The 25388-nt window shown below is 40.6% G+C and overlaps 1 protein-coding gene and 1 pseudogene across 1 annotated transcript in view; both read right to left on the bottom strand.

The window, feature by feature from the left end:
* Window positions 1–25388, bottom strand: part of UBE2E3 (ubiquitin conjugating enzyme E2 E3) — a 90981-nt gene that overhangs the window by 53835 nt on the left and 11758 nt on the right. The gene's annotated exons all lie outside the window — the stretch shown is intronic.
* On the bottom strand, window positions 13285–15339 carry LOC101639516 (annotated as a pseudogene).

Raw genomic sequence — 25388 nt, 5'->3', positions numbered from 1 at the left:
TGTGTATGGATTGGGATAACAGTTGTATGAGCCCCTAATAAAATGTTAAAATAAATAAATAAATGAATGAATAAAAAATAAAAAAGAAGTGAAATGGAAACCCTGAAAAAAACAAAAAAAACAAACTTATTACAGAAACAAAATAGTTTGACTTATTGAGAAAATTAGTAACACCTTTCTCTTACTATAAAAAAGGTGGGCTTTAGGATCAAAATTATTTATAAATTAGCTAAGTAAAAATGTATTTGATTAACAGCAACTGAAATCATTACAATATATCTTTAAGATCTTGTTTTCATATCCCTTCTCTTTTTCCAAACCTCATTTGGGTCTCAGTCAGCTTTTTAAGATATCTGGAGGAAGCCACAGATGTAATGTTAAAAAGACACCACTAGGCGTTCTAGACCAAGATCACACATCAGAAAAACATGCATCTCAATTAGAATATAGTCATCTTAAACTCACAGTCCAATGCTCTTCCTCTACATAAGTGAAGAGAGAGAGAGAAAGAATACGTACACGCACACGCACACGCACACACACAAACTCGTTGGTCTGAAGTACAGGAAGAGCCTAAAATGGTGATGCCATTGGGGACTATGGGTGAGGGGTGGGAGATGTCTGGTATGAAATTCAGGGAGGTATGTAGACCAGAACCAAAGGAAGAGCAGGAGAAATGTGTTTAACAGTTTAAGCTATTGCATATAAATGCAATCTGATGGTGTCCTTTCAATTGACTGTACATACGGATGCAAGCGGAACAGCAGTTTCTTCACGTCGTCTCCTCAGAGTAGTGGTTTGATAGAGACAGGCAGTTTAAATTGTTTCCTAAAGAGTTACAATCGGAAACTCACAGGGGCAGTTCTACCCCTCGATGGCACTGAGTTTGGATTTTGGTTTTACCTAAAGCAGGGCAGGGAGGAGAGAGAAAGGCATGAAATGGCTGGTTTCTACACTTCCATGCTTGTGCTTAGACTCAAAATGGGAACAAAGTGAGAGTGGGTAAGGAAATAAGCTGATAGTATTTGGTTCAGGTGTGAGTACTAATTGTTAACCACCGGGTTAACTGAGACTGTGAAACCATTATTGTTGTAATGGCGAAAGAGAGGACTGAGAGAGAAGCACTAATAAGTGCACTGGAGTACAGTGGCCAAATCGAAAGTCCATTAAAAGGTTTTGCTACGCTGGTATCCCATGTCTCAGAGCAGAGGCAAGGACATCTCTCAGTTAAATTTTACTAAGAATCAAAAATAACTGAAGCCGAGATGACTTTTGGAGCAGCTGACCAGATCAGATGGATGTAACTTCACCCTGTGGGGTCTCTGCCCTAAGGAACGACTAAATTGTGAATGGCTTGCCTTGGACAGCAAAATTATTGAGGTGGGGGGGGGGGGGGGTGGGGGGGAGGGGGAGGGAGGGGGAAAATGAGCAAATGATATTAAGGGCTAAGGTGGGGGGGGGGGGGGGTATGTTACTTGTATGGAAGAACCATGGATAGAAAAAGCCTGAGGGTGGCCTGCAGTACAATGGATGGAAGCTTCCATGTGGCCTTTCTTGCCCAACTCTTCTAACTAGTACCAAATGACTGAGTGGAGCTTTGCAAACAATATGGTGCTTGTAGCTCACCAAAGGGCTTGAACAGTTGTTAATAATACAAACAAGTTGCAGTGCATGGTACCCTTGAGGAAGTGGGACCATGCAAACAAGGTATATGGAACTCTAAGAAGGAAATCAATCAGTTCTACCATCTTAGTAGGTAAATAGGCCATCCTAGAAGCAGGACGGGGAAACTCACTACCATCAAGAAGCAGATATGGGAGCAGAGTGCATCCTTTGGACACAGGGAGTCAGAGAGAAAGATGAGCGGATGCTTATCAGAGGCAGAGAAACAGTGAGTGCAGAGGCAGCAGGGGCCAGACCAACAAGGCACAAGGCTTGCTGGCAGTGTGGGGTGCCTGCGGGCATTGGCTGAGCAATTCTATCCACAGAACTAAGAATTGTACTGATTGTCCGAGAATACCCCTAGCAGGGCCCACTCACTGGCGTAGAGGAAAAAGGCTGTCCTGATGAAGAACTATATTCTAGCATGTTCCTATTCTCAGTTGATCCTGATTCAGAGTTGCATTCTGTTACTGCTTTAATAAGCCCCATCCATCATCATGAATATGAGCTGTAAATTCTATGTGGCCACTGCATTGAATTGCCATACCCAGCAGAAGTAGATTTAATGCTCTGTGAATGGATCAGAATCGGTAAAAAGGGTGGTGAGAGGAGATACGTCTGATATCCTCCTCATAGAATCAACTTTGGGCTTCTGACTTTGATTTTCCTTCTACTTTGTGAAGTCAGAAGAGGTAAGATTCCTCCTCTACGCCATGCTGCTCTGGTGGTTAAGTACCACCGAGTGGTTTTTAATGCACAGGCACCTAAACCAGCCCGTCCTGGGCCATCTTCAAACTGTTAAATTTGAGCCCACTATTTCAGCCATCATGTTGAACATCTTCCCAATCCTCTACTTTACCAAGCATGATGTCCTTTTCCATGGGCTGGTCCCTCCTAATGTCACGTTCTTATTAACTGTTTTATACAAATAACATTTTTATGCCATTTTTAGGATACTCATCCTCAGCATCACTTATTAAATATATGCACCGCAATCCAATGTTATTCATTCAACCGATTTCTTATTTCCACTGAATAATAATAGATGATGGCCTATTATGGAAGGTTTTGTCAAAGACTGCTAGAGAGTCATAGCCAATCTACCAAACTACTTCAAACTTGAGCAGTGGGGTAGCAGGATGACTAAAACACTCCTCTGCTAACCAAAAACTCAACAGTTTCAAACTTAGTCATAATCTCCTGGTAACTGTTTAATGTCTCCTTAAGGGAAGGATGCCCACAAATATTTCCCCTTCCCCACCAAAATCAGTGAGGAATTCCCACCCCCACCCCCAGTCCATATTCTTCATCACTAGGGACCCTGCCACAGAGGTCCAATGGCTCACTCACTCTACTAGACCAGGAAGCTGCCATTTGTGGCTTGGGACTGGGAATCCTCTTACACAATCAGGACTGCAGCACAGAGCCCTGACCGTCAGTGGGGACTAAGAATGCACTGCAATACAGCAGTCAAGTTCTAGAATTTCTGAGGTGTGCAAACCATTAATGCACTAGGTATTAAGAGCTGCTAACCTCTGAGCTGTTAACTGCAAGGTTGGCGGGTCAAAACCACACAGGGGCAGTTCTACTCTGTCCTGTAGGGTCACTGTCAGAATCAACTTAAAGGGAGGGAGTTAAACTAAAAGGTTGAAGGTTCTCCTTCACTCAGACATCTGGAAAGTAGAGTTGGTGATCTGTTTTCTAAAAACCAGTCAATGAAAACCCTGGGAGGCACAGCTTACTCTGTCACACACAGGGTCAGCAGGAGCTGGAACTAGCTGAATGGCAACATATTATTGTAGTCATTTTCTACGCATTAAATAGGACTTATACCTATCGTATTAGAACTGAAAACTCTCAAGCCCACTACATGTTGAACAGGTGCTATGGCCTTCTAAATTAATCTAATCAAGTGTGAAAGCAGCTTCATGCCCCAAAACACTAGCAGTCCTGTTTCTAGAATAAACCTATCCCTGAATATGGCTTGCATTTAACAACCGTTACACTGAATTAAATAATTCTGAAATGATCTGTATCTCAAATCTTGTATCATTTTAAAATGTGAATTTGGTCAGAAGACTTGTGCCTTCATGAATAACAACTAGAGAATTCAATAAATAACTAGGATGTACAGAATTCAGGAACACATTACAAAATGTCTGAGAGACAGGGGCATTAAATTATAAAATCAGCTCCACAATCCTCACCAAATGTCAAGAAGAATATAATGAGCTCCATCTAAGTGTGTAACTCATCACCTTAACACGTTATGACACTAGTACACTGTAACCATTAAGAACATGAACTCTAGAGCCAAACAATGTGAGTTCCAATGTTGGTTCCACCTTATACTGCCAAGTACCTATCTCTTTGTGCCTCACTTTTCTTACCTTAAGGTGAGATGGTATTCTTAAGGCTGTTGTGAGACTTGGAATAAGGCCTGGCACCTAGTAATTGCTATGTAAAAATATTAGCATACTTATCTAGAAAGTTTCCAGCCAAACTTCATGTAGAAGATAATGGGGAAAATAAATTCTTACGCCTGACTGGTTTACCCACTCACATTTGTCCTATCTATACTTCAGGAGCTGTGGTGGCATCGTGGGTTGCACACTGGGCTACTAGCCACAAAGTCAGCAGTTCAAAGCCACCAGCCACTCTATGGGAGAAAAAAAGAGGCTATGTACTGTAGTACAAATTTACAGTCTCAGAAATCCTGCCTGTAGGGTTGCTTCAAGTCAGAATGGATTCGGTGGCAGAAAGTTTGGTTTATTTTCTTTTTTTTTCATAGACTTTTCATAATGTCACAACTGCTCATTTTATCGCCAAAGCCAAAGTTCAAAACTGATTAAATCCCAGCGCTTGCCAATTCCTACTTTAAAACAACAGACTGAAGAAAAGATCCAGCATACAGAATACTGTACATGTTTGGGTTTTACTTCCTATTAAGTGTGTAAGGAATTAGAGTAAACTGATTTTTCCATGTAGAAGCTATAATAAGAGTTCAAGACTATCCAGTATGAAACCACTAACTACATGAGGCTACTGAAAAGTAAAATAATGAAAATTAACTAATATTACAAACTCAATACCACAGTCACACTAGCTACAATTCAAGCACTCAATTCCTACAAGTGGTAGAGAGCAAACAGTTCCACCAGCACAGAACATTCAAGGACCTGCACCACCACCACCTGCCCCGCTGGCTCCATGTCACCCCTGATGGAGGACAAAAGGAAAAGGGAATGTTGGCACACCAGTGTGCAGCGCTCCTCTAAACGAGCTCAACATGCAGACAAAAACCAAGCCAATAAAAGGACAATGCACTAACTAACTCAAGTTCAAAGTTTTAATTCTTCATTAGAGAGTAATGTTCTATAGCTTTGACCCAATTATTTCGAAGTGTAAGGAAAATAGGAAAATTAAATTCCATTTCCTCTTCTTCAGCCTAGTATATTTTGGCAGCAAACCTACAATAGAAGTTTAAGAGTCAATGGAAAACAGCTGAGGTTAACTAAAAAGTTGTATGGGAGTCAAACTGGTCATATTTCTCTAAGGTCATACCACCTGCTCTCAAGATAAGAGAATAAGGAGACAACTGAAAATCTGAATAGTCATTTTCTTTTCTTTGTACTATCTTATTCAGTGGAAGTAAGGGGCATATAAATTCTGGTTTACCCAAATTGCCATAATTCCTTATGAAATTACTAATAAAGTTGCCACAAACTGCTGAAAAGAGAGGATTATTACCCTTCTGCCAAATCTGAGTCAAGAGAGTTGGAAGAACGTTGAAGGGCTGGGGAATGAAATAAATCTCAGATTACGTGGCTCAAAGTACTATCAAGTTTTTAGAGATCCCTAGTACTATATCAGGTACCTATGTTTTATAGCACTTTCCACTCAATCTACTACTAGAAAGGAGATTGATTTTGTTGCTGAAAGCTCTTGTCAAATCAGCTCAAACTCGGGGTGACATTGTATAGAAAGGATCCAGTGTTGCTGACTGCAACACATCCATAATCCAGGACCATGTTGAAGCTCATTACTGGGGCGACTGTGTCAGGTCATCCTAGTGAAGGTGTTCCTACTTTTTACTGGCCTTCTACTCTAACAAACCTGGTAGTAGATGATCTTTCCTGATGGCCTGAGTAAGATAAAATCACACCATCTCATTTCTAAGGAGAATCCATTTGTATTTTCTCTAAGACTGATTTGTTTCTTCATCTAGCATTCATTATTCTTCAACATAATTCATACACATCCGTATTCGTTTATCATTAGGTTACTTGATAGTCTTTCTTGTATAGCTTTTATGCTGTTGGAGTAATTTTAAAGTATCTTAGGTCAAAGATCATTTGTTCAATTATCAGTCTTCTCTAAAATATTGGGATTAACACACACACACACACATTTGCAAACTACAAAAAGAGGGATGAGTTGTCATATGATGAAAGGAGCTGCAAGATTCAATTTCATTCATAAAATGATTTAAGACACAGATCCAAAAAATTAACTGCAAAAGTAGATCTTTTAAATGGAGTAGAGAGAAAAATACATTCATATAACTATAATCATTTTTAATAGTTCTGATAACAGGAAACTAGAAACCATGGGAAATAAATTCAAATGTCTCTAGGTGCCCAGCAGCTTAATGTAAATTAAGTGAGCCAGAATAAACAAACAGGTGAGGACTTACTGTGAACTACCCCTAAAAGACATATACAAGAGGGCTTAAAAAATATCCATTGGAAAATCTGAATTGAAAATAATGTAATGTTTCCACAAACTTTTCCATTCATTGGACTGTGATAACCGTAATCACATTTGTAGCCTTTTTCTCACAGCCAATATATGTTTCCAGTAGAATGGATGTCAGCTCAATCTCAGGGACAGAGCTTAACCATGTGTATGCAACATTTTACTCTCAGGGTGATTGGCTCAATGACGAACACACCCAATTACAGTTAACGAGATGCATTATGCTCCTCGTGGAAATGCTGAGGCCGGACTCTAGACCCTTTCAGGCTGCACTCACCTGAAGACTTGCAGCTTGCAGCTTGAGGAGGCCCACAAGGGAAAAGCCTGTCTCACAAAGGCTAATAATCCAAGAAGCAGCAGAACTAGCAGGTGAGGAGTAAGTCTGATGCTGATAAGCCAAAGGCCAAATCTCCCCTAAACTTTTCAGTTATAAGCCACCAAATTCACCTTTTGCCTAAGCTACTTTTGTTTGGATTGTCCGCCACTACAGCCATCCCAGTAGAGGCATCTGAAGTCAAACAGTGTGGCTTACAGGTGGCACAAGTTGCCAGTCCATAAGTATATGCAAACAAACTCCTGGGGTTTACTTGGAATCATTTCAAAACATTTTCTTTTTAAGTCATAGTAGATTCAACATTCAATCACTAGTTTTAAAAACTGCATCTTGCAAAAAGCAAAGCAAGAGGCTTTGGTTTGGTTGTCATATACTATACAACTTAAATTAAGAGTTGCCCCCATCCCCCTTCACTTTAGCACTATCTTGATAGAAACCTCTGAATAATGAGAGCCAAGCGGAGGAAGAAGAGAATGGGCAGACTGAAGCGCATGAGAAGAAAGATGAGGCAGACGTCCAAGTACACCCACCTGTGCACCCTCAGAAGCCACAACTGCAGGAATATGGAGTGTCCAGGGCCGGGACACTGGTGCAAAAGTTGTTGACTGCACGCTACCATCTAGAACTTCTGTCACCACTCAATCTCCTCGAACACCTGAGAGGCCCACCTTGCTCACACTTAACCAGTCTAATTTTGATCCTTTGCCCTGGACCTGTGACATTCTGGACTAGTTGTGTTCTCAGTTGTGGTTCAATGTAAGATGCACAATAAATTATCTCTTAGCTGAAGAATCAAAAATGAAAGTGTGAGGTTTGGGGGCTTTTGTGTTGTTGTTTGTTTTTTTTTGCCAAACAAACCATATAGTGATTTGTCCTCTTTAAAAAATAAACTTACACTAAGCATGTGTACACAACAGACACCTTAAGTATCCTAATATTCAACATGTTGAACTCCAAGTCAAAAGTTACTTCAAGTTTACACAAGCTTTAGTGTTTCATAAGCCACAGCTAATTATTAATGTGGTTAATGTTTTACATTTAAGCTTTGAAATAGTAACACTACCAAGGTTTAAAATGAAAACTACTATACACTGCCACTGGCTTCAACAGTCTTAAATTTTAAAAAGATGATGAATACTAGTTCTGAAAGTGGTTTTAAATCAATTATCTTTAGACTCTATGTAATACAAAGAAACTTAAACGGGAAGAACAAACTATCATGCTACAATGGTTGATTTCACATTGGACTTTCTTTTCTTCTCCATCTCCCACACACGCCCCCACAGATTCCCACCTGATACCACTGGAGGTGCTAAAAGTCTGAACCCCGTGTCCCTTGCTTACTGTAGTATGTCTTTAGACCAGTTATCTAAACCCTCACAGACAGGTTATTCTTCTCCTTTAACATAATAAAATCTTGTTGGGAGAATTGAGAAATAAGATAATACTCCTACATATAAATTACCTAGCACAGAACATAGGAAGAAATAGCAACAAGAATGCCTTGGAAATTAATTATGTCACATGTGTGTACACAGCTACAACAATCATGACTTGTCGTGATTCACCCCCTAAGAAAAAAGTAATAAAAATGTGAAAGACTAGAAGTCTTAGAAGATACACTCTGGGTCTATGGAGTACTATGTGTAAACCAAGTTTGTTTTAAGAAATTTTGTAACATTCAAATTTAGTGTTTAAACAGCAAGCTGGTTTATGAATAAACATCACAATCTAAAATTAGGGACAAAACTTTCACTGAAGTTCACCTCAGATAGTCTGATTGTATTTAAATTAAGTTCATTTCCATATTTAGACAGTAGAGTCCCTTTAACTTAGTTCATTAAAAAGGCACAAATAATTTGATTTTAAGTTATTTACAAAGTACTTCTAGATATCTCCAGTGTGAAAATATCAAATTTGCTCATGAGATGTTATCTGAAACACAAGTATTGCTAATAGTGAGATTACTTACAATGAAATGGTTATTATAGATGATTTAGCTTATATTCTCTTAGAAGTGGTTAATATTTTAAAATAATTAAACTTGTGACAAGTAACATTTTAGTTTAGAAAACCAATGAAAATACGTTTATATCCAATGTAAATTCTTTACTGTTTAAATACATGACATCTCCACCCAGGATCCTAATTAAGCTAAATATACTTCCTGTCACAAAGAGATGGTCAATATACGCTCTCCATTTTCAAGAGGGAGATTCAGTCAAAACACACAAGTATACACAAACATGTAAGATACAAATAATGAAACCTCATGGGAAAAGGGAAATGTGCTTCCTAACAAAATCCTTGGAAAGTAGCCTATCATTTCTGTACTGGGTTTCTCCTGGCCTTCCACATCTTATTGCCTGTAACAGAAAAGCGCTGTAAGTACCGTGTCCCCAAACCAAGGTGTGCTTCAGGTCTGAAAATCTATGCGCTGAGAGAAAGGAAAAGACAGGGTAACCTGTGATAGATGGAAGGATACTGGGCAACCACTGTAAATCCACATGGTACAATCCAGTAGCCACTGGCTACCTGAGGCTTCTGAACACTTAAAAAAAAGCAGCTAAGCTGAACTGAGATACACTGTTAAGTGTTAAATATACACCATGTTTCAATGATGTCATGCCCTCACAAAAGTACATAAAAATATGTCATTAGTAAGTTTTATATTGTTTACATGTTGAAATTCTAGTTTGGGGCATTTGAATAGAAGAAATATATTCTTGAGATGAAATTTTACTTATTTCTTTCACTTTCAAAAGCGACTACAAGAATGACATTGTATTTCTACAAGGCAGCATTTTCTAAACCACAGAATATAAATCTGAGTTTGGAGGATTTCATTTATTTGTAAACATGTCTATGACTTAAAAGAAAACCTTTGTAAGTTAATACAGACCCACAAGTTTAAACACTACATGTTCTTTCACTGTTCTATACGCAGCATGTAAGCACTTATGCTGCATTAATAACAATGAGCAATATAAACATATTTCATACTAAAAAAGTAGAGTAAGAGGTGCATTATGTTATCAACTTGCTATTGCTTTTTTCATGCAGCCAACAACCGATAAGCATTTTCATTAAACCAAAAACTTATTAAAACAAATCCATTCCAGGGCCTGGATGGTAAACCAGCCATAAAGCCAACTAATCCTAAAATATCATTTGCCAGCAAAGCTAAGTACAGAAGATCCCTTAAATGTCTAACACCAGTTTTCTCAATCTCTAGTTTCAACAAAAACTAGAAAAGTACAACTTCCTTGTAACGTAACATTACCCAAAACAGAGAGCGATGAGCAAGCATTACATTTTATTCACAAAATACTTAATAGCAAAGACAACATCCTTTGTCTACTATACCCACCACTATCTGTTAATGAGTCAACACCAACTCATAGCAATCCTATCTTGGGTTTCCGAAAAGTAAATCATCTTTACAAGTGTAGGCAGCCTCATCTTTCTCCCTGAGAACAGCTGTTGAGTTTGAACCACAGATTTCGCGATTAGCAGGTCAATGAAAGCTTTCCCAAAAGCACCATGAGGGCTCCTTTTGGGCACCATAAGCACTGTGATAGGTAGGTTTATTGCACCAACAAAGAGATAAATGGCTTTGCAAGGCCCGCCCCCCTCTCTTGCTCTCTGGTGACCAGTGTGCTGGTACATGCATGCTTCTGCTGTATCTAGTTCTCTACCTCAACCTGTGAGCTACCTGTGGGCCAGGCCAACCTGTGGGCCAGGCCAACCTGTGGATCATGTTGCTAGAGCTTGAGGCTCCTTCAAGACCTGTTTCAACAGGCTGGTGCATACATCTCTTGAGCTTGAGGCTGGTGGATTCCGTCGCCTTGCACTGCTTGAGTTCAATATCCCATCTGGGCCTGCTTTGTTAAGCTACTGAGCTAATAACCATTGGTGACCCACTCTGCTGCCTGCTGCCTATAACCAGACTCTGCTTGCCTTGCAGGGAGGACTCTGCTGTCTGCTTCCTTGACCATGGACCTGGCAGCCACATGCGTTGAAGGACTTCCAGTATATTAACTGTTCCATGGATGTGATTTGAACTGAACCCTCTGTACTGCTGTGTGAACTAATTAGCTGTTATATTCCTTTCTCGCTATATAAACTTATCCATATATATATGTATATATAAAATCATAAGTGTCCTAGTTTCCTTTCTCTAGAAAACACTGCTTAACACAAGCACCAAAAAATAGGAAATACCCATCCATACTTGAAAATAGCACACATACAAACCTAAAAGATAAACATCACCCATATAACTTTCTTCCCACACAAATCATCCATTTGTCAGTTAATCAAGTTTCTTTATCTGCAAATTGAGTTACAAGTTGCTTCCAAGTCCCAACTCCTCTTTTTCAATACCCTGCAGAGGTTCCCTATTGCTCTTACACGCAGAAGCCCTACCTTCAGTTTTGAAAGGCCTCCCAAAATCAGGTCAGGCTTTCCATCTCTTTAATTTTCCCACACTGTTCTGACTGCTTTTTCCATTTTACTTACTTTGGCAAACCTAGTTATCCAATTCTCCTCCAACCCACCTCTTCTCCAGATCTTTTCTTTATATTTCCACTTCTTGTTATCACACTCTACACGTTCACAGTAGGGAGGCAACAAGAGGGGGGAAAAAACAAAACTTTCTGGAACTTAAAGAATATATTGGTTTTGTTTATCTCCTCAAGGTAAACACTTTATATGCTACTTTTACAAGCAAACTCTGAATTTTCTGTGGACTGTGCAGGTATTTCTCTCCCAAGTCTATCCTGAATAAGTGAAATGTTTTACCTTGTTTCACTTGTTCAACACTCAATTCTGAATCGCAGTGACCCTAGAGGACAGGACAGAACGGTTCCTTCAGGTTTTGAAGCTTTCAGTCTTTAAGGGAGCAGAAAGCATCCTCTTTCTCCCTTGGCGTGGCTGGTGGATTCTAACTGCTGACTTATTAGAACCCACTATTTCACTAAGGCAAACATTTATATTCAATTCAGTACATTGCCATCTATACGGTACTGTTGGGTAGGCATTGAACTGCTAACAGAAAAAACAGCAGTTCAAACCCAACAGCAGATGAGGCTACCTGTTCTCATCAAGATTCATTGCCTCAGAAACCCGACTTAAGGTCGCATGAGTTATAATCCACTCAATGGGGTCCAGCATTTAGAGTAAACCATGACGGAGCAGTGAGTAAATGCTTGGCTGCAAATCAAAAGGCCACCAACCGACTGAACCCCCCAAGCACTCCCCAAGCACTGCCCGCATCCCTAAAGGTTTACCACATTGTACCTCGTACGCCCTCGGGGCAGCTCTACTCTGTCCTAAAATCACTGAGCTAGAATCAACTCAATGGCAACGGGCAGGATAGTTTAGAAGGAACTTTGTGGTGTCCTCAATAAAAAATTCCCTAATCTGGGTATCTGCCATCTTCCTCAAATATTCTGCATACTAAGTATTTTTCTAACTCAGTTCACAGCTTTTCATAGTTCTCACAGCAGTCCAAGGAATGCAGCCTCTCCGACAATTTCTTGTCTACACTTCCTTAAAAGCTTATGTGAATTCGCACACCTCAACCAATCATTATGAACCTTGATGTTTTTATTATAGAGTTGAGTATGCTCTAGCATAAAAAAAGAACATTGGCAGTATCTACCACTAAAAGTTTAAAACATTCATAAACCTATAAAGAAAAGTATAAACTCAAGTACAATGTATACATTGGAAAAAGTTAATTTACAAATAATCTAGTGCAGCAGTTCTCAACCTATGGGTTGTGACCCCTTTGGGGTAAATGACCCTTTCACAAGGGTCACCTAAGCTCATAGGAAAACATATTTCCTGGCCTTAGGAACCGAGACACCACCACTCTACTATCCATCTCCAGGCAGGTCCGTCCGCCCACTTGCATACTCATGCTACACCAGGTTTCAAGACAAAATTTTTTGTCATTAGATATAAATATTTCACAATATATAATTACATATTGTTTTGTGATTAATCCCTATGCTTTAATTATGTTCAATTTGTAACAACGAAAATATATCCTGCATATCAGATTTTTAAATGGCGAATCATAACAGTAGCAAAATTACAGTTATGAAGTAGCAACAAAAATAATTTTCTGGTTGGGGGTCACCACCACACGAGAAACTGTATTAAAGTGTCGCAGCATTAGGAAGGTTGAGAACCCCTGGTCTAGTGCATTCATGTTTTCAAAAGAATCATCCTCTGCTGATTACGTGCAAGCTACTAGTGAAGTTTGTTTGTTTTTTCCAGAGCTTAGGACTTTTAAATTTTTCCCAAAGTCACTGAGGCAAAAGTCCCCAACGACCCCCCAACCCAAAAAAAAAAACTGTCTGTAGGAAAAACACGGATTTATACATCGGCTGAAATGTCGGCTCCACAGGGCTCTCTCTCTCTACTTGGAATGTCCACCAAAGGCTCTGTCATGATCCGGTAACAGTTTAACACCCAGTCCTTTCTTTCAAACAGAAGCAGCAAAGACAGGGACGCAAGAGTTACTCAAACTTCATCTTCTTTCCTTGTGGCTTATGGTCTCCTCCTTCTCCTCAGCCTCTCCGGAAGCCACCTCGCCCTCCAAAGCCTCCCCAGGCTTCTGCCACCAAATCCACCACGGCCTCCTCTGCCATGGCCTCCTCAGCCTCCAAACCCTCCTCTGCGGCCACCTCATCCCCCAAGCCACCTTCACTCTTGAGCTTGGCCCAGCCCAAGGTCACTTTGTTGCCATCGATCTCGCCATCCTCCATGGCCTCCTTGGCTGCTTTCGCATCCTCCTCACTGTTGAAGTTCACAAAGCCGAACCCTTTGGAGGAGCCGGTTTCCCGGCCAGTGACTATCCTGGCCCGAACAGAGCCATCAAACGATTCCTTCAAGGTCTCCTCAGTGGTTTCTTCAGACAGCTCTCTGACAAACAGGGTCTTAGAAGGCTGGCTCCGCTCATTCGGGGATCCCCTGGCTCCTTGCAACTCCAACCGGATTGCTCTGCCCTCGATTTTCCTTTTATTACAAGAACTTAAAGCTTCTTTTGCATCTTCTAACAAAGCAAATTCTATGAATGCATACCCTTTCGATTTGCTGTTCTGGTTCTGGGGCACCTTGATAGCAGTTGCCTTCTCAAACACCTCCTGCAGTGTCTCTTCTGTTGCATTGTAGGAGAGGTTACTTAAAACAAGGGTTTTTGATTCACCACTCCAAGTGCTGGTTTTCCCACCTCGATGGTCCTGGTTTTGGCCCTTCTCCCCAGTGTAGTACAGTGATATGGATCACCCATCAATCTCTGTCCCCTGCTTCTCAAGGATTTTCTCAGCATCAGCTTCCGTTTTAAACTCAAGATATGCAATCCCTTTACTCTTCCCGTCTTTGCTGACTAATCTGACCTCCACGGCGTCTTCAAAGACTTCTTTAACTCATCCTGAGTGACTCGGTAAGGCAAATTTTTGGCCAACAGTGTCCTGGCATCTCGATCTTTCTTATGGTCCTTTCCCTTCGGTCTCTCTAGTTTAATCTCATTGCCAAAAACTTTTAAGCCAGTGAGTTCCAAAGCTTTTTCCAGGTCATCAGCAGATGCAAAATCCACATAACCAAACTTCCTAGTCGTACCAATTCTAACATCCATCACAGTAAGATAGTTTTTCCCCAAAAGGTCATTGAGACCGGTTTTTAATTCAGGAGCAGATTTATTGCAGTTCAAATTTCCAATGAAGAGGTTGAAGGCTGTAGTTGATTCGACGACTTCCACCTTCTGTTTCTTGGCTTCAGGGGCAGATTTCTGCTTGGCCATCTCTTTCTTCCGTTCCCCAGACACTTCTTTGACAGGTTCTTCCTCTTCTTCGTCGTCATCCTCTTCCTCCTCGTCGCCGTCCTCCTCCTCAGCCACAGGGACTTTTGGCTTTTACAGGGACTGCCTTGACTGGCGCTTTCTTGCCTTTGGCTGGTGTGACCTCCATAGCCTCTTCCTGAGTCATCATCCTCATCAGCGTCGTCATCTTCTTTACCATCCTCATCATCTTCCTCCTCCTCATCCTCGGAGGCAGGGGCGACAGCTGACTTCATCACGGCGGACTCGAACTCTTCTTCGTCATCGTCGTCGTCATCTTCACTGTCATCCTCCTCCTCCTCGCTCTCATCCTTCTTGGCATTCTTGCCGTTCTTCACCCCCTTTGCTGGTGGGACAGCTCCCTTCTTCCCAGAGGTGGCCACCATGGCTTTGCCCGGGGTAGCGCCCCTTCTTGCCAGGTGTCACTACTGCTTTGGCTGGTGCTGCTGTCTTCTTGGCTGGTGTGGCGGCCGCCTTTTTGCCAGGAGTGAGAGCTGCTTTCTTGGCTGGAGTAGCAACTACCACCTTTTGTGTTGGAGAAGCCATCATCTTTGATGGCACTGTGGCATTCTTCTTGCCTCTTTTCTGAAGAATGATAATCTCCTCTTCTCCACGGCTGTCGTCTTCATCGTCCGACATGTCCTCATCCTCACTGTCATCCTCTACCTCCTTGGGAGGAGGTGCCATCTTCTTGGGAATCACCTTGATTTTTATGGGCCTTGGAGAGCTTCACCATGATGGCGGCTTGGGAGGATGGCAACGCGAGTGGCGCAGATAAACTCAAGTGACGTCGATGGCGGCCGCAGTGCTGAAGAGCCCGAGCGCGCACTATTGGCTGCCCGCTAGAGCTGAAGCTTTTTTTAAGATCCTGCTTTTTAATGAAAACACTTTTTAGTAAAAATGTCGCTGCCATTTTAGCTCGTCTTCCATTTCCCCCCAAAGCTGTAGCTTATTGGGTTTTAAATTACTTTTACTTTCAGCTTTAAACTAGAATTGTCTTCATTAAGTCATTAACACATAAACCCAAAACTGAGATTCACAGCACATATGCCTCCCCCACATAAACTTTATCAGTAGTTTACATTATGGCACAGTGAAGCACAGGAGGGGTGCTTAAGAACTGAGAAGCCACTGAAATCGAGGAAGTAGGATCTTAACTATTACTTTCTAACTTCGAAGAGGAAGTGGTGTTTCATTAACCTTCCTCTGCTCCTTTCTCATAACAAAGTAAGACTGCAACAAAGAACAATTAGTGGGCCGATAAGTGGTGCAAATGGTTAACACACTCCACTGCTAACAAGCTGGAGAGTCAAGTCTACCCAGAAGCTAGCAATCGACTTCCGAAAAGTCACCACTAAAAAGCCCTGTGAATAGTTCTTTGATGTACAAGGGGTTGCCAGGAGTCATAACCAACACTCTGTAAACTGGTTTTAACACACTGAAGTTCTAAGGCATGCATCTCAAAACACACATTTCTGCAGACTTCTCTTGGACTAATGAATCAGAATCTATGTTACTATTAATGAAGACCTCTTGATTCAGTATCCAACTAGCACACTATCCACATACAAGATCAGAGAAGACAAACTCACTGCCATCACGTTGATTATGACTCATATCGTGACCCTATACGGCGTAGCAGAACTGCCTTTGTAGGTTTAAGTTTAGAAATCTGTACAGGGGCAGAAAGACTCATCTTTTCCCTGAAGAGCAGCTAGTGGGTTCAAACTGCTGACCTGAGATTAGCAGCCCAACTCATAACCTACTATGCTCTCAGGGATTCTGAGAATGAGGGAAAACAGCCCTAGAATATATCAGACCATTTGGGGAATTTCTGAAAATAAAAGTGCTATTAATCTTTATGCCAATGTAACCCAAGTTATTTAATGTAGTTGGGGGGGGGGGGGAACCTTAATAAATGCCGTTAGCCTAAGGTACTTTACTTAATGCAGTCTCTGTGGAATTTATATGTAATGCTCAAAGAATTATAAAATTCCAAAGTAAAAAGTGTGCATTCTCTATGATTTCTGGCTTCAAACAAGATGCCACTAAGACAGCCACCTTGCTGTGGTCTCACATGTGTTCACCTTCTAATAAAAGGTTCTATTTCTCCCTCTAAAAACAAAAACAAACAAAACACCTTCCTGCCTTGGAGTTGTTTCCAACTCACAGAGACACTAGGGGACTGGGTAGAACCTAAGAGTTTCTGAAACTATCTCTTTATGGGAGTAGAAAGTCTCACCTGTCTCCCACACATTGGCTGGTGGTTTCAAACTGCTAATCTTGTGGTTCTAAGGAGCCTTCATGGTATACTGGTTTCATATTAGGTTGTGATCTGCAAGGTCAGTGATTCAAAACTGCCAGCCGATCCTCGGGAGAAAGGTGAGGCTTTCTACTCCCGTAATGGGTTACATTCTTGGAAACTCAAAGAAGCAGTTCTACCCTGTCCTACAGGGTCACCATGAGTCAGAATTGGCTTGATGGCAGTGAATTTGTTTTACTTGTGTTTGACTTTGTGGTTAGCAATGAGTCATCATGACACCACTGGGGCTCTACTTCGGCATACACTGGCTGCAGTGCTCCGTGGTAAGACCTGCATTTCAGGTGACACCAAGATGACCAGAAACTCGGATGCATGCTTACAGCAGGGTTGCTATGGTACTCCACACCTTCAGCACCAAGTCAGAGCCAGAACTACCTAAAACTACAAAGTTAATCAAAATTACTCCAACATTTAATGCAAGGCCATTTCACCAGGAGGGGAAAACATAAGAAATAGAAGGTTTGTGTCCAGGCCTGGTGTCCAACTCAATTGGAAGAAGTGGCACATGACAAGAAGTACTGAGTACCAGTGAACACATAATGTTTTAAAAGTCTCAGAAACTCAAATGAGGCAGTTGTACCCTTTACAATACAGGATCACTGAGTCAGCACCGATTCAGTGGCTATGAGCTTGGGTTTGGGAGGCCTCTTAAAACAAAGGCACGAAGTAAGGGACTTTCAAAATGATGAAAGAATTGAAATGGGCCTTAAAGATCACTGTTGTCTGGAGGAAGAAAGTCAATCTCAACAAAGAACAAAGGTGCACAAGGATGTAAAATCAAGCAAACACAAGTTATGCCCAGAGGATGCAGGGCAGATGACTTTTGCCAGAGCATATTTTTGTTGATAAGCTAGCTGAGTTCATTTTGACCCACAGTGATCCCACATGTGCAGAGAATTCCTCCAGAGGGTTTCACAGCAGCTCTGCTTTCAGAAGCAGATTTCCAGGTGAGGCACCCTGGGTGGGTTTGAACCATCGACTGTCAATCGCTAACTATGAAGCGGCTTCAAAATTTCACGTGAAAATTAAATTAAAATGCTATGTTTTCACCAACTCTCTGAAGCCCCCTCATATTTGCAGCACCAACTTTAGGCTTTTTATACACAATGCAGTCTACTATTAATATGTCTCTTCCAGCCATGGTCTAACTCCCACAACATGATTTTCACTTGAAGGTGTCTGGGTTAAGTGAAGGTGGAGGAAAATGCTCATAGGATTCAGTTGCAAGCGACTGTTAACAGGGCTGTGATTTGTACAAGCTTGGTGCTCCGTGGGGATTAGTCAGTTTTGCTACCTTGCTGGGTATAAAGTGGAGCGAGGAGGGTGCACAGGAATCTCACTCCCATCAAGACAGGAGAGCCAGGAATGGAGTGCATCCTTTATTTAGACCCTGACATTCCCTGTACACAGAATCTCCCAGATCCAGGGACAGAAAGCTGAGACACAAGAGAAGTGGTAGAACCAGAAGCCAAAGCACAAGACACAGTAGTGGGTTTTCCATCCTCCAGAGCAAGAAAATGTGACTACATTTGGACAAGAGGCTCACTTAAAAAATGGGGTGCCTCTGGGAACTTTATCCAAGTGTTAGATTTCATTACCCACAGAGCAAGAGCTGTACACCTTCAGGCTGAAGATTATCATGAAGTGGGGATTATAATGGAGTGCCGGGACCTCTGGGCCCTAAAAGAGCTTTGCCATATGACCCAAACAGGACGGAGGTCAAGGGGCCTCATGGTTGAGGCCAAGGAACAGCAGGTGACCTGCCTGTGAACAAGGCTGTGAAGTCTGCCTTGACTAAAGGATCCTGATTTGTAGCCTGCAAACTTCCCTTGTAAAAAATCATGGGTAGAGTCTGTGAATTCTGGTGGTTGTCATAAGGAATTATGGAACTGCACCATGGAGGAAAGGCTGGTGTCAGAAGTGAAGGGTGGAGGCATATCAGATGTCAGCCTCCTAGAAATGCACCATAGGCAGCTATACGTATGAAGGTAATTGTTCCTCTCCCCTTGTGAAATCAAGAGGTCAGACACCACCCCAAGCCACTCTTTACAGTGAAGACCCAAATGCAGGGAGCCCTGATTAAATGAGATTTCTGAGACTTTAATAATCGAAGAGTGGGGCGTGAAGACCAGGAGAGATTAAAAGAGGTAAAGAGAGAAGAGAATCCAATGTATACAAAAATACTATGCAGTGCAATTTGGAGAAAGGGAAAAAACTCTAGAATGTCAGTAAAGTTGAAGGTAAAGACAAAAGTGGGCCCTTCCAGAGAAAACAATGACAGCTAAAGTGACCACAATAATCTCCTATGTGATATGGAAGCCAGAATACAAAAAGATGAAAGAACAGAAGCAGAAAGAAGGAAAGTATAGTGGCTACACGTTACTCAATATGCTGGAGATAAATGGGAAGTGGGGCAGTGGTTGAGGAAAAGAAAGATGGTGGAAATAAGTATTAAATGAGTTTTTCTAAAAGGGCTCTTGGACACAGAAGGTGAATAATTAGAAAAGACAAATATAACGGAAAATTCCATTTAAGGCAATGGGCTAAGAGAAATATTGTTCAGGCACAAGATTTTCTGTCAGCAAAATTCTTTTATAAGAAAAAGCTCAATGGAATACACAAAGCCACTTGCACATGGGAAAAAAATGCACATGGCAAGGTCATGCCCAAGGTTCGAATTTACTATGAGATTTCAGAGTTTGGGAAAGGTGTAAGAAGACAGAAATTGCTGAGGGAAAACAAACATCTACTGCTTACATTAGCAGCAATGACATCTGCAGTAAAAACCGCAAGTTTTGTCATTATCAATTTTACGTGACAATTCCAGAACCAGTATGACGACAAATTAGTTTTTATTGCAACTAATTTTGATGATGACACTGAGTTGGGTGTTGGGCTGCCAATCAGAAGGTCAGCAGTTCAACCCCAGTAAAGGTGAGGTTGTCTGCTAATAAGAATCAATGGATAGCAGTTTGTTTTTTCATCCATGTATGGTGCTTTGTGATTGCAACTAGAAGAGATACCCCACCCGCCACCCATGAGATGTCAGTCTCACTGCCATCGAGTCAATGCGGACTCACAGTGACCCTATAGGACAAGGTAGAACCGCCTCTGTGAGTTTTGCAAGTGTAACTCTTTCCCGGAATAGAAAGCTGTCTGTCTCCCATGAAAAAGCTGGTGGTTTCAAACTGCGGACTCAGCAGACTATAACCCAACTGGCAAGACTACTGAGAAAAGCCCGACTAGCATGTAATCCGTAATCCACAGATGCTCAACATCCCCCAAGGCAAAGCAGAATTCAGCCTAAAACACCTGAGGGAAACTTAATGAGAAACACTACAAGCAGACTAAGGGCAAGATTCTGTATATTTACATAAAACAGTAAGTTAATTGTTAAATTCAATTATTTTCATAAATTTTTTTGATTCTGATAAAGATTCTGTCTTCCACCTACTCTGATCTACTGCCTCAATTTAATTCAAAACTTCAAACAGGCCTATAATTCTAATAAAGCTATTTCAGTTATTCTAATGCAAAGCCAGATGTCCTTAACATGACAGTTAGCTAGGAAGACTATCATACGTTTAAAACAATAGCTTCAGTAAGTATTCTGTTTTCAAAATAATACCTATAGGCAATAGTTAAGTTGAACGCATGAATTTACATTACCATATGAAAGTACGTCTGTGCCATTTTTGAACAACTAGTTTCCTAAGGCAAAGCAACTTAAGCAGAAGTTTATTTAAAATTAAGAAGTTTTAATAAGGATATCAATGACAACACATGTAAATACTGCTTGAGATGGATACCACCACAAACTTAAGCTCACGAGCTCTGAAAAAAGGGAGGAAAGAAATTAATTCTCCCTATAAAAAAAGATGACAGGAAGGCGTCTCACTAATTGAGGGTCTGGGGAGACTGGAAGCGGGCCTAGTAGCAGTCTTGGAAACGCACAGGGCAGTTCTACCCTGTTCGATAAGGCCACTATGAGTTGGCATCAACGTGATGGCAGTCAATTTGGGATTTTTGTTTTTTGGGGGGCAGGGGAATTGGTAAAGAAAGGGAAAGAATTAATTGAGCACTTATCCTTCCTGCCTTTCCAACCACTGTAGATTCAAACATGAGGGTTACGTTTTTCTTCATCACTGTATTCCAGTGACCCTAACAACACAAAGACAACCAGAACTTGTGTCTACTGATAGAAAAGCATACCACCACCTATGAAGCACACTTGGGCAAAAAGCAGAGAGTGGGGAGGGAAGAAAGCAAAAACAAGAAAAGTCAAGCCAGAATTTGACCAAACGTCTTAATCTATCCCCCAAATTTACTGAAGACACTTAACGTTGGACATTTAACTACACCAAAGGAATACAATAAAGCAAAATCCAGAAAGAGCAGAATTTCTTCAATAAATGAATTGCAAAATAAGAGAGAAATTGAGAGGGAATGTAGGGATTACATAAGATATGGGATATCAAGTAATCATAATATGCTCAGTTTATTTGAATACATATTCAAATAAATGAAGGGTATTTGTAAATTTGAAAAAAAATGACTGGCTATAGAACTTTTATCAAAGTTTTAAGTGTATTTATGACATTGTGGTTAAACTAAAAGGAGTTATCTTTTAAAATGCATACTGAAATAGGTGTAGCTTTTAAACTACAGAAAAAAGATGTCTGAATTTGCTTCAATGTAATATAGGAAACATGAACTTGACCGGGGTACAGATGAAGCAAGCATGGCCTCAGGTGTTGGCTGTGGAAACTGGGCCAAGGTTATATGGAGGCCCATTACAGTGCACTCTTCCTACTTTTGCATGTTTGTTGCATTCAAGTCCATAATAAAGTTTAATTTTAACAAATTAAGTAACCTTGGCAGGAGGGAAAAGTGATCACCGGCAACATGTTTGTTTTAGGTTTAAAGAGAACAAAATGAATTATTCAACATGAAAGTCCTTTTCTGGAAAACGGGGCCATTAAACCTCTGCGAAGGTAGTAAGAAAAACGTGGGCTTAAATTTTAAATAGGCATTGGTATAAACAAAATAAAGACGGTCTAAAGGTACCCTCGTAGTCAAGTCTGCCGCTGAATTCAGTAGAGTCCACCTGCCTCTGTTCACGACCAGTGCCTTTAAATGGCAGGTTCTTCCTCAAGGAGATACCAGGTAATTTTACTACGAGCATATGAGTATTATTGTATATAAATAAGTAATGCCTTACCTTTAGAAACAAGTGTAAAGCAAGAATAAAATAATGCCAAAGTCTATGGTATCCTCTATATTTGTTGTTGCTACAGTTTAAATTGAGAACAGACAGCAATAGGAAGCCATAAAAAATATGTAGCCACAATCTTCTGAGATCGATTCTCTTGAGGACACTGAATAAATGAATTCTTGACCTACTAAAATTTAATGTGAAAAAATGATCCATTTGTAAAGGGCCTATAGGATTGTAAATAGCAAAACTAACTACAAATAACAACCTTGGAAAGGGAATAGACGCTGTTTATAAAAAGTGAGACGCATGGATATAAAGGGAGGATCATCATGTTGATTTATAAGTGAAGGAAAATAAAATAAAAAGGTAACAAAATTCATGTTTCCCTAGGCCTTTCATTCAGACCAAAAGATGTGGAACTATGCTCCCCAAAGCAATTTCAGACTAGAGATGCCTTTATTTTTCCCCGAGAAGCTGGAAGTTAAGCAGAATGACAAAGTACATTTTCTCTGGGACACTGAAGCAGCAAAGAAACTTTAGAATGATTTAACTGGTCCAAAACAGATGAAATTTCACACAATGAATGACCACTGCAATATCTAATTCTTTTCAAAGGTTTGTTTGTTGCACACAACTATAAAATTAAAGCAATTATTAAATATACCAAGCTCCAAATGGAGAAATGGGCTTGAATTTTTAAATTACACGAGTGATTCTATTGTACAGGTTAATTAATCATGATCCTAGCTCAACACATCCAGTAGCAGGTGTGATAAACAGCTTATGCTGTTTACTGGCAGACCATTACAAAACCTACCAAGTGCCAACAGAGATCATCTGGAAATTTTAGAAATTAACATTTAGAGGGGGCAAGACAGATTTGATTTGTAAAAATCAACTTCATCAATCTAAAATAAACTATAAAAGCTGGAAGGTCACCAGCTGAAACATCAAAGGGCCAGCTTCTCCACGACACTCATGAGAAAACAAGAAAATCCCCACACTAATACTTGGAAATATTCTTTGTATAAATTCACAAAATTAGGAAAAAATATATCAAATAAACTACAAAACTATCTAAAACAAGACAAAAGTACGGCAGATCTAATACAAAGCTAGGTTTCAGCAAAAACCCGGACCTGGTAACGGGTACCAGTATTCCAAGAGAATGTGTACACATGTCTGTGAAACCAGCTTCTTCAAAATCTCCAAGTTTATGAGACTGGAGCTTCCACATAAAGCACCAGCCTTATCTACACAGAAATTTTCTGAATTCAAAGCAATTCATAAGCATTGGCTGTTTCACAGTACCCCAGGGGGAGAAGCTGAGGTACATTTAAAAGTTACTCCTTTGTCACAGGAGTCATGCACAAGGAAATACAAGCCAGTGAACAAAGCTTCCCCCCTTCCTTTATGATCCCATTCATTCCTTGACCGTCTTTACAGAAAAGAACAGGGCACGAGTGCTCCCTGAGACACAAATGTTTCTGGAAGGGTGACTTAAGAAAATAAGAAGAGCCTAACACCCCATCCCAAGTCAAAAATGAACATTTTCTTCCCCCAACTACTCACAACTTAAACCCTGCCTGTCAGATTCTAAAATTAACCATCATTTTGGATACTTCAAGTATAAGCAAGTGCATGAGATCCACTTAAGTGACCTGAGCAAGCAGATATAGACCCATTTAATCATCGCAGAATACTTTTATCAGCTTTCTCAAGTGGCATTGTGTAATACAAAAATGTTTGCCTTCATGTCAAAAGTAAATCTAGATTTTGGCTCTAGATCTGTTTGATATTCATATGAACTAGATGTGTGTCAAGTTTCTCAACAAATACCCTATTCGTTTTTGAAATCTACACAAGAATGATGATACTTTATCTCGGGCTGTTTCAGGAATTAAATACAAATTGTATGAATAGGTATTGCACTATGGAATCTAATACTACAGGACCTGAGTACTCAATTATTTCCTCATTTGAAGTGAGAGTGAAAGTAACCTATTCATAGAAATATAAATCCTTTCCGGCACAGAAGTTGATTTCTCACTGAATATCCAAATGCCCTCCCTCCCCAATTTTGCAGCCACCTTGCAGTTGGTAAGGCCATGTGACTAATTCATGCCTTACTTTCAGACTAAAACAATAGCTCTCTTGCCTGATCACATGTTCCACAAGTCAATGCTACAGGATGCAAGTAGCTGAGTGGAGTCAATACCTTCCAGAGCTATTCAGGAGTGTTCCCAAACTTACAGTGAACTCATAGGAAGAAGACATAAGCCATTGCTAGCATAATTCAGTGCATCCTTTTGTAGCCTAACTCAAAAATCAAGACTCTAAGAAAAGTTTAAGTTAAGCATAGATGCTAAGCAACCAAAGCAATGAGCTAAAAATAAGTGAAAAAATAATAATCTAAAACTGTAAGTGCCCATCAGGAAACATGTAAAAGAAAGGGAAACATGACAAGACTATAAAATACCTTTTCACCATTAGTAGTGGTTTTAATGATTCTCATTTTAATAGTAGCACGATGGGGCCATTTTCTTTTTCCTTTCAGAAATAGTGCTGTTTGATTAAGGTGGCCTGGTGACATAGTGAGCTACAAAATGAGCTGCTAACCTCAAGGTCAGAAGTTTGAATCCCCCAGTCACTCCTCAATAAAGACGAAGCTGTCTGCTCCTATAGAGATCTGAAAGTCCTGGAAACCCAAGGCAGCAATTCTACTCTTGCCCTATAGGGTCACCTAAATCAGGATCAACTTGCAGTGACTGAGCAAGTGAGTAACTATTTGATTATGGAGTGCTGCCTACATCATGCAGGGCTGCCATGTAAAAAACAAATACATCATCTATGTCATTGGGTGCAGTCAAGTCAGTTACTACTTACAGCAACCCTATATACAGGACAGTAGAACTCTGCCTGGTCCTACACTATTTGCTCACAATCATTCCTATGTTTGATCCCATTGTCTTAGCTACTGTGTCAACTCATACCTGAAGGTCTTCCTCTTTTTCTAGGCCCCTCTACTTAGACAAGCATGATGTCCTTCTCCAGGCACCGACCCCCGTCCCTCCTGGTAACATGTCCGAAGTAGTTGAAAAGAATCCTTGCCATTCTTGCTTCTAAGGAGCATTCTCTGACTATTTCCAAGCAGTCTTTATTTCCAGAGCATTCTCTGTATTTCCAAGACACATGTGCTTGTTCTTCCGGCAGCACACAGTACTTTCAATAGGCTTCACCAACC

This window comes from Echinops telfairi, unplaced genomic scaffold, assembly GCF_000313985.2.
Source record: "Echinops telfairi isolate 266 unplaced genomic scaffold, ASM31398v2 ScPeMD7_3;HRSCAF=10, whole genome shotgun sequence".
Lineage (NCBI taxonomy): Eukaryota > Metazoa > Chordata > Mammalia > Afrosoricida > Tenrecidae > Echinops > Echinops telfairi.
This window is presented reverse-complemented; position numbering and strand designations above follow the sequence as displayed.